We start from the raw sequence: 19,420 nt of genomic DNA on the forward strand, positions 1-19,420 counted from the left end.
AGCAACCAGTCAGAATGCTCTCCACTGTACATCTGGAGAAATTTACAAGAGTCTTTGATAACATACCAAGTCTCCTCAGATGCCTAATGAAGTAGAGCCACTGGCGTGCCTTGTTTGTGATTACATCAATGTGTTGGGCCCAAGATAGATCCTCTGAGATGATGATACCCAGGAAGTTGAGGCTGTTCACCTTTTCCACCGCTGACCTTTCAATGAGGACTGGCGTATGTTCTCCTGACTTCCCCTTCCTGAAGTGCATAATCAATTCTTTGGTCTTGCTGATGTTGAGGTCAAGGTTGTTGTTGTGACATCATTCAACCAGCCAATCTATCTCACTCCTGTACGCCTCCTCATCACCATCTGAGATTCTGCCAACATCAGTGGTGTTACCAGTGAACTAATAGCTGGCGTTTGATCTGTGCTTAGCCACACAGTCATGAGTGTAGAGAGAGTAGAACAGTGAGCTAAGCACGCATCCTTGAGGTGCGCCTGTGTTGATTGTCAGCGAGGAGGAGATGTTACTACTGATCAGCACTGACTGTGGTCTCCCAATAAGGAAGTCAAGGACCCAGTTGCAGAGGGAGGTACAGAGGCCCAGGTTTTGAAGCTTGTTGATTAGTATTGAGGAGATGATGGTGTTGAACGCCAAGCAGTAATCAATAAGCAGCAGCCTGACATATGTTTTGCTGTTGAGCCACACTGCTGGTCAATGCCAACCTTGTCAACCTTGTGTTTGGTATCTGGAACAAGCTGCCAGAGGAGGTGGTGGAATCAGAAACAGGTACTGCATGTGAGAGGTACTTAGCCAGGCACTTTCAGTGGAGGATTCTTTAGATAGTTTTGCGCAGCTCAATATCAAGGCAGCTCAACTGTGAATAACTTAATCATCTCCAGCTTGAGCAGCCACAGTCATCACTTGTTGGTTGGTAGGCAGCATCAGGGACACTATAGTGGATGGCAGAGAATGCAAGCTCTCTTCCTGAAAGGGCAGCAGGTTTGTTCTCCACAGATAGATATTTTAGATATTTATTTATTTATTAGTCACATGTGCATCGAAACACACAGTGAAATGCCTTTTTTTTGCGTTACTGAGAATGTGCTGGGGGCAGCCCGCAAGTGTCGCCACTCTTCCAGCACCAAAGTAGCATGCCCACAGCTCCTAACCTGTACATCTTTGGAATGTGGGAAGAAACCAGAGCACCCGGAGGAAACTCACACTGACATAGAGAGAACATACAAACTCCTTACAGCCAGCGGTGGAATGGAACCCGGGTCGCTGGCACTGCAATAGCGTAATGCTAACCGCTACAAGGGCACTCACCCAACATTACTGGCAATCCTCTGAGGATGGATCACTGGACCGCAGCACTCCTCTACTAAGTCCTTTGCACATGATGATCCAGAGTCATGATGGCTGCAGACTGAGCTTGTAAGGCAGCAAGCTGCTTCCACTTTACCGTTCAGATATTGGGTGTTGAATTGCCATTGGATTTGCGGTTGGATTCCTAGTTTGATCTACAAGTATAGTAATGGTGTTGGCCTCCAATTCTGTGCTAAAGAGGGTAATCTCCTGATTCTATAAGAATCCACATAACAATTTGATGTCAGACTCCTCCATTCTGTTTGATAATTATCTCTGGCTTTCAGATAAGCTTCCTAATGCTCTCTGTATTTTGTCTGGATGTTTATCTGCCTTCTGCTGCAGCTTTCCCCTTCAAAGCCATCCGAATCTCCACATTTATAACTTCAGTGTCTGGTACCTGCACCATCCTCACCCCTCCCGTGGCTGCAGGCTAAAGGACAATCATGCCCAATATGTCACCATGTACAGAGTCCAGCTCTATGTTATTCACACAGTTTCAGTATCTGAGCCAATGTGTGTAAGTGTGAATTTAAGTGACAATATTTCTTTTTCATTATTTACTTCTAATAGTTCCTCTGAATGCCATCCAGGTTGAATTACTCAGACATCCGCGAGGAAAAATGCACAAGTGCGGAGAGGAGGGAAATTTATAAATCAGAAACTGTGATTATATGGTTGGTCACATCATCAATGGATTGCTCTGGTTTTGCATACTGTCACCCTACCTGCAAATCGAAACAGTGTGGCTTTTGAAGGAGCCGCATTGTATGGAGGAGGAAGATTAGATCTGAATGCACTATAATCTTCCATTAATTCATCCACCATAACTGGCCATATCCTCAGCAATGGCTATCCCAACAATAGCCAACCATGTGAGTTAGGGCAACTAGCATGCCTGTTCTCTGCAATAAGCTCCTGTTACCTAGGTTGTGTGCCATCCTTTCCTGCAGAAAAGGACTGTGTCAGTAATTGTTATGCAGTCTGCTTAGTTAATGACTTTCATAGTTGAATAGATGGCAGCGTGTGGCCTGTGAAACATGGATGAGATTTAGGCCATGATGCTAAATGTGTAAGGTGAAACTTATTAATGTTTGCTAAATGAGCTGCTTGATATTGTTGATAACTGAGAGAAGTTGTCATGAACTGAACATTGACTGTAGTTGATGAAATGTGGGTATTCAAATTTGTATGCATGGATTCTGGTCAGTAATGCAAAGTTATGGATATTCTTATGAGGTTTCATCCTCAGAGATATTGATATTGACCTCTTGACATTGACCTCCATCTGGTGTTAGAAAATCTTTGAGCCACTTTCTCCTAGTTGTGCTATTCTTAAATGTTTTCCAAATCACATTTAGTTTCTGTTCCTAAGTTCCATTTCCCCTTCAAGAGGAGCACACCAATTTTAATAGTGTTGGCCTTAACTGAATTGGCTGCTCTGGATAGTGGCCCCTGCTAATGCAATCAACCAATCAACAACACAGTTAGGATAGCTAGAGGGTGAAGTCATTATCCTAAAAGCCATAACACAGTTGGTTTGCTGGCTGGATTGTAACCATCAGAAATGGGGTTAATCATGCACTGAAACATTCAGTCTCTTTTGGAGGCCATTGCATTTAGCCTCATTCTGTTTTAGGCATTAGATAAATGATAAACGTTGTCTAGGTCACAAAGAGCACTCCTTAATCTTCTTGGAAATGGTGCCACAAGAAATGTTGAAACTACCTGAGATGGTAGATGAGCATTTCATGTGTCTTTATGTCCTGGGCTGTAAAAGTCATGTTCCACTTTGAGCTCTTCTTTATGCTGCAGAACAACTTTGTCCTTTCTGTCACTTTCTGGTGTTTGTCTAAAGTTCACCATCTCTCATGTATACTCCAGCACTTCCACCTTCTCTTGCATGAGTGGTCATTAAAAATGTTCCTTGGATCTTCATTACTTTCTTTATATAATCCATTTTTGTTGGGATTCAGCCACTTTCTATTTCAGGAGCACACTGCACAGCATATTTTCCAACATTTCAATTGGCTAAATGGTTTACTATCACCGATGAATCATTATTGCAGGTTATAATTGGTCACTAGTTTTCATTATGCTATCAACGTAATACATGACAAACCTGCATCCCCCAACAAATGTTGATCAATTAACCACTATATTTAATCCTCTTTTTTGTCAAATAAAAGGTATCTTACGTTGTGACTATTTTCCAGCCTCCTTTCCAGTTTACTGTTAATTTACAGGAGGAAGAACCTGATGACAAATTAATAAAATAATTGTGTTGAATCTTAGAATTCCTTGACAGACTATGTATAAACATTCAGGATTGAACTGGTTACCAGTCTTTATTGCCTGCCAAGAATATCATAGGGTTGCTCTCCCATTGCTTATAGCCAGATTCTGGGAACCATAGTTAAAAAGCCTGAACTCCACTCTCTTTGGCACAGATGCATTGACACAGGATCTGAGGGGCAGAACCACCATAGATACAAGCTTACTGCTCCAACAGGCAGGCACTTTGGTTCTAACGGACATCTATGGTTGCTAGGCAGGAAGAGCTATTCTGGAGGTGATAAATAAGCAATGTAATATTTAACTTACCATGTATAGCTGAACATTACTTAATGGTTTTCATACATTTTTTGATAATACCTAGGTTTTCATGAGCCTTTGCTCCAATTGTTCTAATTTATTTACCTTTTTCCTCTAACAACATTCAGTAAATTTATTCATAGGGTGTGGTCATTGCTGTCAAAACCAGTATTTGGTCTAATTTGCTAATATTGAAATTCATTTACCACAGTTTTCTGTTCCTAAGTTAATTATGAACTAAATAGCATTTATTTTGCTATTACAGCACTTCTGAAAACAATCCATCAATATATTTGATTATATTAAAATAATTCTATGCGCTGTAACCTGACCAGGAAGATAATTACAGAACTCTAGCTTGTGATGTTAAGAGGAGCAGCTACATTTGAAGTTTAATTCAAAATTTAAAGGCATTAAGGGAAACTTTTGGAGTTGATATGGAGAAGCCACGTCCACTGATGGGAGAGTCTAGGATAAGGTGACATGGTCTAAAAATTAAACCAGGTCTTTTTGGAGTGAATTTGGGAAATACTTCAATATACACAGGGTGGTTCAAATCTGCAACACCTCTGAAATAGCATGTGTTCCAGAACAATCATCAACTATGAGCTGTAAATTTGATATTAATAATTTGTTGACCCATGCATCAATGAACATGGGCAAATGTGGGTATATAAGCCAGCCAAGATTTTGCAATGGCAGAACAAACTCAAGAAGCTGAATAATTTATTCCTTTTCCAGCATTCCTAAGATTCACTCCTTATGCCACCTGGTGTTCTGCTATTAATATTATATAGTTAAAATGTAAGCTCCCAAAGGCAAAAAGGCAAGTACAAGAGACAGAAATATTTTCCTAATACTTAAGTTTCCATCAGAATCCAATTATCTTAAATGCAATTTTTTCTGTTGCTAGCTGAGAAATTCCAAAGCTTACTGAATTTAAGTTCATTATTTGCTATGAGTTAATTGTAAGCTCCCAGTCTATGGTCCAGTACCATAAATACTAAACACCAATATAAACCGACTGCACATTGGTAAAGTATTAACATTTCAAAGCCTGACCATAGGCTTGGTGTCACTATTGATAAGTTATCACCCCCTCGGATCAGTAAATTCATCAGTCCTGTAAAACCTGACAGAATAAGGTTGGGACAAGATTGAGCCAATCAGGTCCTTGTCTATTTCTTCATTCAATTAGGTCATAGCTAATCTATACCTCAATATTTACTGTCCTTTGATGCTTGATACTCTGAGCTACCAACTTTGAATCGACTCAGAGTCATTATTTCAGGTTTTCTACAATTGATTACTAGTTTTCATTATGCTGTCAACATAACATCTGAATGAAGAATCTGCATTTTTCACAAATGATAGTCAATTAATTACTGTATTTCATCCACTTTTTTGCAAACTAGTAACCAATTGCAGAGATTCTGCAATAATGATTCTGAGTCAATTCAAATTGCCTTTTGGGGCAGGGTGTGTTCCAAATTTCTACTGTCCTTTGTGTGAATGTTTCTTGGTTTCAATTCTAAAAGACCCAGATCAAACTTTAGATTATATTCCCTTGTTTCTGATTTCACACCAGAAGAAATAGTTTCTCTCTATCTTCCCCATCACTTCCTTTAATCAGCTTACACATTTCAGTTGGATAACACACTCTTCCAAGGTCAAGATTTTGCAACCAGCTTTCAAAATTTAACCCTTTGAGCTCTGGTTGTTTATTTGTCCTTTGAGTGCAAAGATGACCACATCTGTAGTTGGTTTGGTTTCCATGGGCTCAGGAGAACTTATGAATTATGAGTGACTGATCAGAACAGGTAGTGCTTTAAATTGTGTCAAACTAAGCAAGGGATAGCACCTTTAATTAACAAGGACCATGCTAGAACTGCAAGATTTATGTTGCTTGAGCTTCTGACCTGCTTCAAGAATTCTGCTCCACTCATTGATTGTAAATCTAACATGGATGAAGTATTGCCACGTGAAATAATTATGTTCAACATCCTCCCCAGGAAATGATTTGAGGGAGTTCAGGAAACATTTTATTTGATCTCCCTGAAAATAGTACAAAAAAAAGGGCAATAACTGTGGGATGTCAATCACCCTGATATCAGCTACAATCAGTGTAGATGGCACAGAATTCCTAAATTGCGTTCAGTACAATCCTTTTAGCCTGTAAGTAACAAGGCCATTAAAACCATTGCAGCTCTAGATTTAGTTTAAGGAAATTATGTTGGGCAACCGGTAGAAACATCAGTGGGAAAGTAGTTGTGCAGTAGTGAACATAATTTAATCAGACTTGGCATACTTATAGAAAAGGACAAAAATAAAGTTGAAGTAAAGGTTCTAAAGTGGGCTGAAGCCAATGCTACTAAACTGAGAAGTGATTTAATGAAAAGTAGACTGGGACAGTTACTTGAAAGTAACTCAGTCTCAGAGCAATTGGAGACATTTAAGAAGAAGGTACATTGCAAACATGGTCGCACAAAGATAGAGGGTAGATTGTCAAAGTTAGGGTCTCCAAAGAACAAAGAGCCGAGAAGGTAGGATAAGACAAAAAATGAAATCATATGTGAGGTACTGAGAGTTAAAACAGCAGAAAGCCTGGAAGTAGGGGTGAAATTAAAAGGAAAATTAGTGAAGAACAAAAAGGGCATAAAAATGTAACCAAAAAGAAATCAAAGAAAAGTAACAATGTTTTATAAGCACTTAAAGGGCAAGAGAATAACTATGGAAAGAGTAGGGCTGATAGGGACCAAAAAGCAATGTAATTTGATGCAAAACATTTATTCAATATACCCACCAATTCTTCATGTGCTGTTATTAATTCACCAGCCTTGTTCTCTAGAGGCCCCACATTTACCTTAGCCACCCTCTTTCTATTAATATATCCACAGAAACTTTTACCATTTGTTTTTAGACTACATGCAAGTTTTCTCTCAAAATTCATTTTCTACCTTTTTATGAGCTTTTTAGTCTTCTGCTGCTGGATGTTAAATACTTCCCGGTCCTCTAGTCTACCACTCATCCTTGCCACTTTGTATACCCCAACCTTCAATTTAGCACTATCCTTTGCCTCCTTTGTTAACCATAGATTGTACCTTTTTCTCATGGAATCCCTCCTTTTGACTGGGATAAATTCTTGCTGAGCATTATAGACCAGCTGTTTGAATACCTGCCACTGTTCCTCTACTAACCTGTGGCTGAGCATCATACCATTATAATTGCCCTTATTTAAATTGAAGATACTGGTTATGGATGTATGGTGTTCATCCTCAAACCGCATTAGGAATTCTATCATGTTTTAAATCCTTCCTGCAGTCCCCACCTGTGACCACACAGGGAACAAGATCCTCATACCTGTTAGACAAAGGTAAGGGCTGAGGATCTTCCAGAACTATCCTCTAGATCCCTCTACTTGCCTCTTCTGCAGTCACACTGTCTTGAGCACATAAAGATAATCACCATGAGACTTCCCTTCCTCTTACAAGAGAGAGTGATGCATTCTCCTCCATCTTGCACAGTCCCTTGGGAGCAAGGATGACTCACTTCTCCCTTGCTTTTGTGGGCTCTAAAGAGGCTGATAATGCCAATGTAGGAACTCCAGAAACTTCAGACTCTTCTACAAATGGGACAGGCAGTGGCTGACAGAGGGTGTGTGTGTGCGTGTGTGTGTATAAATTAAATTGGTTTATTATCGTCACATGTTCGGAGGTATAGTGAAAAACTTTCTTTGCATACCATCCACACAGATCATTTCTTCACATCAGTGCATTGAGGCAGTACAAAGGAAAACAATAGTAGAATGCAGAATAAAGTATTACAGTTACAGAAAAAGTGCAGTGCAGCAGACAATAAGGCGCAGGGCCAAATGAGGTAGATTGTGAGATCAAGAGTCCATCTTATCATACTGAGAGACCATTCAATAGTCTTATAACAGCAGGATAGAAGCTGTCCTTTCAGGCATACTTTCAGTACATATTTTCAGGCTTTTGTATCTTCTACCCAATGGGAGGGGAGAGAAAAGAGAATGCCTGGGGTGGACAAGGTCTTTGATTAAATTGGATGTTTTACCAAAGCAGTGAGAAGTATAGACAGAGAACATGGAGGGGACACTGGTTTTCGTGATGTTTAGAGCTGTGTCCACAAATGGAATTCAATACAGATAAGTGTGAGGTGGTGCATTTTGGAAAGTCAAACCATTGTAAGATTTATATTATGAATGGTAGGGCACTAGGGGGTGTAATGGGACAGAGGGACCACGGAGTACAAGTGAATATCCTTGCAGCCAGGTTTGCTATGGTGGTTCGGGAGGATTTAAACTAGTTTGCGAGGGGGATGGGAACCAGAGGAGTAGGTCAGAGGAAGAAGGGGGTGGGGAAAAGTCAGATCTATCAGGTAGAGAGGCTTTGAGGAAGGAGAAGCAGAGTACAGGCTATAAAAGTAGTAAGGCGGAGGGGCTAAGGTGCATTTACTTAAATGCAAGAAGCATCAGGAATAAGGGAGATGAACTGAGAGCTTGGATAAGTACATGGGACTACGATATTGTGGCTATCACAGAGACATGGCTGACATCAGGGGAGGAATGGATATTGAATATTCCTGGTTTTCAGTGTTTTAAAAGGGATAGGGAGGGGGGGGAGAAGAGGAGGAGGGGTGGCGATACTGGTCAGGGACACTGTTACAGCGGCAGAAAGGGTAGATAATGTAGAAGGATCCTCTCTCGGTTCAATCGGGGTGGAAGTTAGGAACAAGAAAGGAGCAGTTACACTACTGGGAGTATTCTATAGGCCCCCTGGTAGCAGTAGGGATACTGAGGAGCAGATCTGGAGGCAGATTTTGGAAAGATGTGAAAATAACAGGGTTATTATAGTGGGAGACTTCAACTTCCCAAATACTGATTGGCACCTGCTTAGTGCTAAAGGTTTAGACCGGGCGGAGTTTGTTAAGTGTGTCCAGGACGGATTCCTGTCACAGTATGTTGACAGGCCAACCAGAGGGAATGCCATATTAGATCTAGTTTTAGGTAATGAACCAGGTCAGGTGACAGGTCAGGTGACAGGTCAGGTGGGTGAGCATTTGAGGGACAGCGACCACTTCTCCATAACCTTTAGCATTGTCATGGACAGGGATAGGAGCAAAGAGGATGGGAAGATATTTAATTGGGGAAAGGCGAATTATGGTGCTATTAGGTGAGAACTTGAGAGTGTAAATTGGGGTGACATTTTTGAGGGAAAATGTACTATGGAGATGTGGGTGATGTTCAGGGATCTCTTGCAGGATGCTAGGGATAAATTTGTTCCGGTGAGGCAGAGAAGGAATGGCAGGATGAAGGAACCATGGGTGACAAAGGAGGTGGAAAAACTAGTTAGGAAGAAGAAGGCAGCATACATAAGGTGTAAGCAGCAAGGATCAGACAGGGCTCATGAGGAATATAGAGTAGCAAGGAGGGAACTTAAAAAGGGGCTGAGAAGAGCGAGAAGGGGACATGGAAAGGGTTTGGCGAGTAGGGTTAAGGAGAATCCCAAGGCTTTTTACTCGTACGTGAAGAGCAGAAGGATGGCTAGAGTAAAGGTAGGTCCGATTAAACACAAAGGTGGGAAGATGTGCCTGGAAGCTGTGGAAGTGGGTGAGGTTCTCAATGAATATTTCAGTATTCACCAAGGAGAGGGGTCTTGATGACGTTGAGGACAGTGTTGGTAAGGTTAATGTTCTAGAGTATGTAGATATCAAGAGAGAGGATGTGTTAGAGCTGTTAGAAAATATTAGGACAGATAAGTCCCCGGGGCCTGACGGAATATTCCCCAGGCTGCTTCGTGAGGCGAGGGAGGAGATTGCTGAACAGTTGGCTAGGATCTTTGAGTCCTCGTTGTCCACGGGAATGGTACTGGAGGATTGGATGGTGGCAAATGTTGTCCCCTTATTCAAAAAAGGTAGTAGGGATAGTCCAGGGATAGACCAGTGAGCCTTACGTCTGTGGTGGCCAAGCTGTTAGAAAGGATTCTAAGAGATAGGATCTATGAGCATTTAGAGAATCATGGACTGATTAGGGACAGCCAGCATGGCTTTGTAAAGGGCAGATCATGTCTCACAAGCCTGATATGGTTCTTTGAGGAGGTGACCAGAAAGATTGATGAGGGTAGTGCAGTAGATGTGGTCTATATGGATTTTAGTAAGGCATTTGACAAGGTTTCGCATGGTAGGCTCCTTCAGAAGGTCAGAGGCCAAGTGATACAGGGAGGCTTGGCCGTGTGGATTCAGAATTGGCTTGCCTGTAGAAAGTAGAGAGTTGTGGTGGAGGGAGTGCATTCGGATTGGAGGGCTGTGACTAGTCGTGTCCCACAGGGATCGGTTCTGGGACCTCTACTTTTTGTGATATTTATTAATGACTTAGATGAGGAGGTGGAAGGGTGGGTTAGCAAGTTTGCAGATGTCACAAAGATTGGTGGTGCTGTGGATAGTGTGGAGGGATGTCAAAGCTTACAGAGGGATATTGATATGATGCAGAGCTGGGCTGAGAAGTGGCAGGTGGAGTTCAATCCGTAAAAGTATGAGGTGGTACACTTTGGAAGGACAAACTCCAAGACGGAATACAAGGTAAATGGCAGGATTCTGGGGGGTGTGGAAGAGCAGAGAGATCTGGGGGTTCATATCCAGAGATCACTGAAAGTTGCCGCACAGGTGGATAGGGTAGTTAAGAAAGCTTATGGGATGTTAGCTTTCATAAGTCGTGGGATCGAGTTTAAGAGCCGCAAAGTAATGATACAGCTTTTCAAAACTCTGGTTAGACCACACTTAGAGTACTGTGTCCAGTTCTGGTCGCCTCATTATAGGAAGGATGTGGAGGCATTGGAAAGGGTGCAGAGGAGATTTACCAGGATGCTGCCTGGATTAGAGAGAATGGATTATGAGGAGAGACTAAAGGAGTTAGGGCTTTACTCGTTGGAGCGAAGGAGGATGAGGGGAGACATGATGGAGGTATACAAAATATTAAGAGGAATAGATAGAGTGGACAGCCAATACCTCTTTCCCAGGGCACCAATGCTCAATACAAGAGGGCTTGGCTTTAAGGTAATGGGTGGGAAGTTCAAAGGAGACGTCAGAGGGAGGTTTTTCACCCATACAGCGGTTGGTGCATGGAATGCGCTGCCAGGGTGGTGGTGGAGGCTGATACGTTGGGCAAGTTCAGATTGTTAGATAAGCATATGGAGAAATTCAAGACAGAGGGATATATGGGAGGATGGGGTTAGATAGTCTTAGGTGTGGTTTGAAGGTCGGCACAACATGGTGGGCCGAAGGGTCTGCATTGTGCTATATTGTTCTATGGTTCTGTGGTTGAATAGTACACTGAAAGTGGCGTCACAGGCAGATAGGGTGGTGAAAAAGGCATTTAGCATGCTGGCCATTGTCAGTCAAGGCATTGAGTATAGGAGTTGGAACATTACGTTGCAGTTGTATAAGTCGTTGGTGAGGCCGCACTCGGAATACTGTGTACAGTTTTGGTCACCCTGTTACAGTAAATGCAAGCTTAAACTGGAAAGAGTGGAGAAAAGATTTACGAGGATGTTGCCAGGACTAGAGGGCCAGAGTTACAGGGAGAGGTTGGCCAGGCCAGGTAGGAGAATGGAACGTAGGAGAATGAGGGACAACTTTATGGAAATGTTTAAAATTATGAGAGACATAAATAAGGTGGATCGTAATAGTCTTTTCCCCAGGGTAGGGGAGTCCAAAACTAGGGGGCATAGATTTAGGATGAGAGGTGCAAGATTTAAAAGGGACCTGGGGGGGCAACCTTTTCACATAAGGGTGGTGAGTATAATGGAACGAGCTGCCAGAGGAAGTGGTTGAGGCAGATACAATAGTATCATTTTGATAGTATCACTTGGATAGATACATGGAATCAGGATTCAGGAAAAGTAGGTCCTGTTTGATAAACTGGCTGAAGTTCTTTGAGGATATAATGAGCGCAGTGGATAGAAAGGAACAGGTGGATTTTGTATACTTGGATTTCCAGAAGACATTCGATAAAAGACTTATCCATAAGTTAAGGTTGCATTGAGTTGGGGGTAATATATTAGCATGGATAGAGGATTGGTTAACCAATGGAAGGCAGAGAGTTGGGATAAATGGGTGTTTCTCTAGTTGGCAATCAGTGGAGAGCAGAGTGCCACAGGGGTCGGGTGCTGGGCCCGCAACTGTTCACGATATACATTAACGATTTGGAAGAGGGGACTGAGTGTAGCGTATCTAAGATTGCTGATGAAACTAAATTGAGTGGAAAAGCAAATTGTGCAGAGGATGCAGAGAGTCTGCAGAGAGATATAGATTGGTTAAGTGAGTGGTGAAGGGTCCGGCAGATGGAGTAGAATGTTGGTAAATGCAAGATCATCCACTTTGGAAGGAAAAACAGAAAATCAGATTATTATTTAAATGGTGAAAGATTGCAGCATGCTGTTGTGCAGAGGGACTTGGGAGTGATTGTGCATGAATCACAAAAGGTTGCTTTGCAGGTGCAACAGGATATCAAGAAGGCAAATGGAATGTTGGCCTTCATTGCTAGAGGGATTAAATTTAAGAACAGGGAGGTTAGGCTGCAACTGTACAGGATACTGGTGAGGCCGCACCTGGAGAACTGGGTGCAGTTCTGGTCTCCTTACTTGAGGAAAGATACACTGGCTTTGGAGGTAACGCAGAGGAGGTTCACCAGGTTGATTCCGGAGATGAGGGGGTTAGCCTATGAGGACAGATTGAGTCACCTGGGACTATACTCACTGGAACTCAGAAGAATGACAAGGGATCTTATAGAAACATATAACATTATGAAAGGGATAGATAAGCTAGAGGCAGGAAGGTTGTTTCCACAGGTAGGAGAGACCAGAACTAGGAGACATAGCCTCAAGATTCAGGGGAATAGATTTAGGATGGAGATGAGGAGAAACAGCTTTTCCCAGATGGTAGTGAATCTGTGGAATTCTCTGCCCAGGGAATCAGTGGAGGCTACCTCATTAAATATATTTAAGACACAGTTAGATAGATTTTTGCACAGTAGGTGAATTAAGGGTTATGGGGAAAAGGCAGGTAGGTGGATCTGATTCCACGGCCAGATCAGCCGTGATGTTATTGAATGGTGGAGCAGGCTCGACGGGCCAGATGACCTACTCCTGCTCCTATTTCTTATGTTCTTATGGAAGGACGGGGCTTACAAGGATATGGGCCAAATGCAGGAAATTGGGATTAGCTGGGTGGGGACTGTGGTCAGGATGGACTCATTGGGCTGAAGGCCCCGTACCTGTGCTGTATTTCTCTATTACTCTATGACACAACTCTCCACAACTTCTTACAGTTTTGGGCAGAGCAGTTTCCATACCAAGCCGTGGTGCATCCAGATAGGATAACTTCTATGGTGCATCTATAAAAATTGGTGAGGGTCAAAGAGGACAAAGGGGGTCAAACAGGACAGGCTATTGGTGATGTTCACTCCTGGAAACGTGAAGCTCTCAACCCTCTCAACCTCAGCACGTTGGTGTAGACAGGACCATGTGCACCTGTCGTCAGCGACCAGCTCTTTTATTTTGCTGACATTGAGGGAAAGGTCATTGTCATGACTCCACGTCACTCGACTCTCTGTCTCCTTCCTATACTCCGACTCATCACTGTTTGAGATTTGGCCCACTACAGTGGTGTCATCTGCAAGTTTGTAGATGGAATTAAAGCAGAATCTGGCCACACAGTCATGAGTGTATAGAGAGCAGAGTAGGGGGCTGAGGACGCAGTCTTGGGGGTACCAGTGTTGAGGATAATTGTGGTGGAGGTGTTGCTGCTTATCCTTACTGATTGTGGTCTGTTGGTCAGGAAGTCAAGGATCCAGTTGCAAAGGGAGGTGTTGAGTCCCAGGTCTAGGGTTTGGAAATGAGTTTGCTTGGAATTATAGTATTGAAGGCGGAGCTGTAGTCAATAAACAAAAGTCTAATGTAGGTGTCTTTACTGTCCAGATGTTCCAGAGCTGAGTGTAGGGCCATGGAGTTGGGGTCCAACATGGACCTGTTTCAGCAGCAGGCAAGTTGCAGTGGGTCGAGTTTGTCTGAGAAGCTGGAGTTAATGCGTGCCATGACCAGCCTCTCGAAGCACTTCATGATGGTGGATGTCAGAGCCACTAAGTCATTAAGGCATATTACCTTATCTTTCTTAGGTACTGGGATGATAGTGGTCTTCTTAATGCAGGTGAGAACCTCAGATTGAAGCAGGGAGAGGTTAAAAATGTCTGCAAATACCCCTGCCGACTGATCTGCACAGGATCTAAGGACACGACCAGGGACACCATCCGGGCCAGATGCTTTGCTCTCTGGAAGACTGATCTGATGTCCTCAACAGTGACTGTGGGTTCAGGTGCATTGGAGGCTGTCAGGGCAGGTGGTGATATTCCATTCCCCTTCTGTTCAAAATGTGCATAGAATGCATTAAGCTCATCGGGAAGGGATGCGCTGCTGTTGGCGATGCTGTCTGACTTCATTTTGTAGCCCGTTATAGAATGTACGTCTGCCACAACAAATGGCTGGTCTGCAACTCAATTTTGGACTGGTGTTATTTCTTTGCACCTCTGACAACTTTATGGAGGTTGTATCTTGATTTCTTGTGTAAGTCAGGTTTACCCGATTTGAAAGCTACAGTCTTGGACTTCAGTAGGGAGTGGATCTCCCAGTTCATCCATGGTTTGTGGTTTGGGAACACCCAGATTGACCTCTTTGGTACACAATCCTCTACATACTTGCTGATAAAGTCCATTATGGTGGTGACATACTCATCTAGGTTGGCTGCTGAGTCTTTGAACATGGACCAGTCTATTGACTCAAAGCAGTCATGTAGAAGCTTATCTATTTCCTCAGACCAGCACTGTATATCTTTCTGTATTTGATCCTCATGTTTCAGTTACTGTTTGTACACAGGGAGAAGGAGCACAACCTGGTGGTCTGATTTACCAAAGTGTGGGCGGGGTTGGATCGGTAGGCATCCTTGATAATTGTGTAGCAATGGTCAGGGGCACTTAGGCCTCTGGTGGGACAGGAGACATGTTGATAATACTTTGGTAACGCACTCTTGAAGTTGGACTGGTTGAAATCAAAGGCATCCCACTTCAAGGCTGTTGATCATAGAGTATAGTTCATTGAGTGCAGGTTTCACATCCACCTGGGGTGGGATGTAGACTGCCATCAGGACAGCTGAAGTGAACTCCCATGGCAGGTAGTCTGGTCGGCACTTCACCATTCTCAGTTCTCATATTCTCACCATTCTCGACATTCTCAGTTCTCAATACCATTCAGAATGCTTCTTCTCTGTTTTGAGCAGTCATGGCCTAAAGGTTCCCAGGAGCCAGTAGGGAGAATTAAGATCTTCAGGGAAGCTTTGAACATACCTGGAATATTTTCCTCTGGAACCTGATAATCTCCTCCCATAACAGAGTTCAGGGTAGAGTGCCTGATTCAGGAGTCTGGCATTGCGCATGTGAATGATACGGTCTGCATGACGTAACCTGTTGAAAGTAACCAGTGACCCAATGCTGAGGATGTTGGCCCAGAAAAGGACCCTGATATTAGTTTTTTTTTCCAGAGAATTTGGAGGTCTTTGTGGAGAAAGTGTTGGTGGTATCTTTCCAAAGTACTGAGGTACCTGAGGTACGTAGTCCAGTTGACAGAAGCATATAGGAGACTAGAGACCACTGAAGCCCAGCAGACCTTGAATCTGGTGCCAGGTTCAAATACCCTTTTCCTTAATTAGCCAAAGACTGTGCAGGCACATTAACAGTGATGATGAATATCATCATCGATATGCATCTTTATTGAGCAGTGGCCACAAGATATAAGAAGCTTTCTGGGGTCTTGAATAGAGGGCAGTGTGGTGTAGCAGGAACAGCTTGGTAGAGGACCTTGGTCTTACTGATGTTGATTGTAAGGCTCATCCTATCGTATGCTTCAGTGAACGAATGCAGAATGAGAACAACAGCAATACACCCGTAGGAAACTACCACAGCTCCAGAGACTCACCTCCTTGGACGATAGTCAGAGATACCATCACAGAGTCCAGTATGGTGCCTTTCCTGCTGCTGAATGTATAAAAAAGGCCACCGTCCGGAGCCCTGTGCTCTAAAATAATAGAGCTGATATCAAATTAGTGTTGCAGCCCAATTGACAAAACAGTATGTCTGCTCAGCACACTTCCAGTGGATGTTCATAACATATATGCAAACACCTTAACACGTAGAACCACAGAACCATAGAACACTACAGCACAGAAAACAGGCCATTCGGCCCTTCCAGTCCGCGCCGAAACTTTATTCCGTTAGTCCCATTGACCTGCACCCAGTCCATAACCCTCCAGACTTCTCCCATCCATGTATCTATCCAATTTATTCTTAAAACTTAAGAGTGAGCCCACATTTACCACGTCAGATGGCAGCTCGTTCCACACTCCCACCACTCTCTGAGAGAAGAAGATCCCCCTAGTATTCCCCCTAAATCTTTCCCCTTTCACTCTAAAGCCATGTCCTCTCCTAATCTAGGTGGAAAGAGCCTACTCGCATTTACTCTGTCTATACCCCTTATAATTTTGTAAACCTCTATCAAATCTCCCCTCATTCTTCTGCACTCCAAGGAATAAAGTCCTAACCTGTTCAATCTTTCCGTGTAACTCAACTCTTGAAGACCTGACCACATACTAGTAAATCTTTTCTGCATTCTTTCAATCTTACTGATATCCTTACTATAGTTAGGTGACCAGAACTGCACACAATACTCCATACTGGACCTCACCAATGTCTTATACAACTTCACCATAACATCCCAACTCCTATACTCAGTACTTTGATTTATGAATGCCAGGATGTCAAAAGCCTTCTTTACAACCCTGTCTACATGTGACACCACTTTCAGGGAATTATGTATCTGAACTCCCAGATCCGTTTGTTCCTCCACACTCTTCAGTGCCCTACTATTTACTGTGTATCCATTATGATTTGCTTATAATTATGTACCTCTGCAAAGGCCATTTTATATTTTTATGGGAACTTACTGAATGAAAAAAATAGGAGTTAAAGATCACAGTTTTTGGCATTATTTATTATACATCAGCTTCATCACTGAAGTCCTTCATTACTTCTTACACGTATGTATTTTCCAAAGGGATTAGTTCTAATATCCAGGAATTCACATAAGAGCAGCAAGTTGGTTAAATGTTCTGCACTACATCACTCTACACTGACAGACCTCCTGAGGTTTTTTTTTCAAATTATTTGTAGCACTGCACAGCTTCAATTGAGTTTGATAAGGTAAATACTTCTTCAAATGTTAAACATCATCTCTTTGATCTGCATTTGCAGCTGGAGCATAAAAATGATATTGTAGATTCGCTATTCATTATGGATATAGACAAATTTTGCCCTTAGCCAAATCAGATATGAATGGGAAAAGCACAGCACTAATTTACAACCCAGTCAATGAATGTAAAAATTACCTCTTTATTCTGTTTAACCAAAAAGCTTGCACTTCAGATTCCTGATGGTGAATTGCTACTCTCAGCAGCTTTCCCATTCTGCCACTTTATCCATACAGACTCCAGTTTATGGAGGGCATATTTATGCAGTTCCCTCACATCTACATTTGAAGATGCTTCACTATGGCAACCAGGTAGTCCACAAGTTTTTACACCACAGACAAAGCATTGATACAGTGAATGAGATTAGTGACTTCCCAGAGTTGAGATCGCAAGATAAGGAGACACAGCTCAACATGGCTGAGAGTCTCATTCATTGAGTATGTCCAAGAAGAAGATTCGTGTAGTTTTAGATGTTAGGGGAATCAAGAGATATGAAATCACTGTAGGAAAATGAGGGTGAGGTAGAAGATCAGCCAGGATGTTAATGATTGGTGAAGCAGATATGAGGGGCTGAATGGTCTCATCCTGCTTCTATTTCTATGTGTTTCCACCCTGGAACAATGGGTTGAAGAAAGGCATTGGTGAGCATTCAGAGCCAGAGGAAGGTAAAGAGAGCTGAGAGGTGAGACACTCAATCAATAATGGAATAAATTTATCAAAGAATATCATTATTAATTAATCACAGTCAACACTTCATTGATTTGTAGCATTTATTCTAGAGGTTTATTTATTGAAGCAGTCAGCTACTGAGTAAACAGCTGTTTCTACCACAAATACAAGAAGAGCTAAGCAGCACCATTAGGGGAAACCGTGATAGTAACGGAAATGAAAATTGGCAGGTACTTTTTGGACAACTTATCAATTGCCTGCATTAAACGTAGATGAACATTGACCATTTTATCTATTTACTGTAGCCTATTGTTTTCAGAATTATTTACTTTGCCTCCTATTATTTCAATATAAGAACAGTATCAATGATATGAAGTCCTAGCATCATTGACAAATTTGCAGCCTTTTCTCCAAATTATTGATGTCAGGCAGGAATAATAGCAATGTCAGTGCAATCCCAAGTGAGATTGAATTACCCAATTTCAAATACTCCAAAGCATTGCCATAACTTCCTACTGGTGTCAACTATGGGTCAATAAGTAGTATTCTGGTCCCTGAAACAGATGGTTACTTCAAGCCACATTCTGAGAGATTTGAACACAAAACTCTAGGCTGATGCTCCAGTGCAGTACTGAGGAAGTGTTCCCCATTAACAATTCTGTCTCGAAGCAAAGCCTAGTTACAATGAATATAAGAGATCCCAAGGAACAGGGGAGTTCTGTGCAGGATTATCCAATATTAATGTCTCAATCAGTATCCAAAGCAGATTACCTGCTGTTATCACATTGCTGTTTGTGGGCTTTTCTGTGTGTAAATTGGCTGCCATTTTTCCTGCATTACAAAAGTAACTGCTCTTGGGAAATGAAAATAAAACTGCAGATGCTAGAAATCTGAAATAAAAACAGATAATGAATCAGAATCAGATTTATTATCACTAACTTAGATGATGTGAAATGTGTTGTTTTGCAGCAGCAGTACAGTGCAAAGACATAAAATTACCATAAATTACAAAAATAAATAGATAGTGCACAAAAAAATGGAATAACAAGGTAGTGTTCATGGGTTCACAGACCATTCAGAAATCTGATGGCGGAGAGGAAGAAGCTGTTTCTGAATTGTTGAGTGTGGGTCTTCAGGCTCCTCCTCGATGGTAGTAACAAGAAGAGGGCATGTGCCGGATGGTGACTGGAAAAACTCAGAAAGTCAGATGGCATCTGGACCTGAAACATTGACTCTTTCTCTTTCCACAGATGCTGTCTGCCCTGCTGACTTTTTCAGGCATTTTCTGTTTAAGTAACTGCTCCTTGATGTATTACTTCATTGGCAGTAAAAACCTTTGATGTGTCACAAGGGTTGTGAAAGATGCTCTGTGGATTTATTTTTCCTATTCTCTGTTTCTTCCTTCCCAATCAATTTTTAAATTGAATTTGC

Source organism: Pristis pectinata, chromosome 5 (genome assembly GCF_009764475.1).
Source record: "Pristis pectinata isolate sPriPec2 chromosome 5, sPriPec2.1.pri, whole genome shotgun sequence".
Classification (NCBI taxonomy): domain Eukaryota; kingdom Metazoa; phylum Chordata; class Chondrichthyes; order Rhinopristiformes; family Pristidae; genus Pristis; species Pristis pectinata.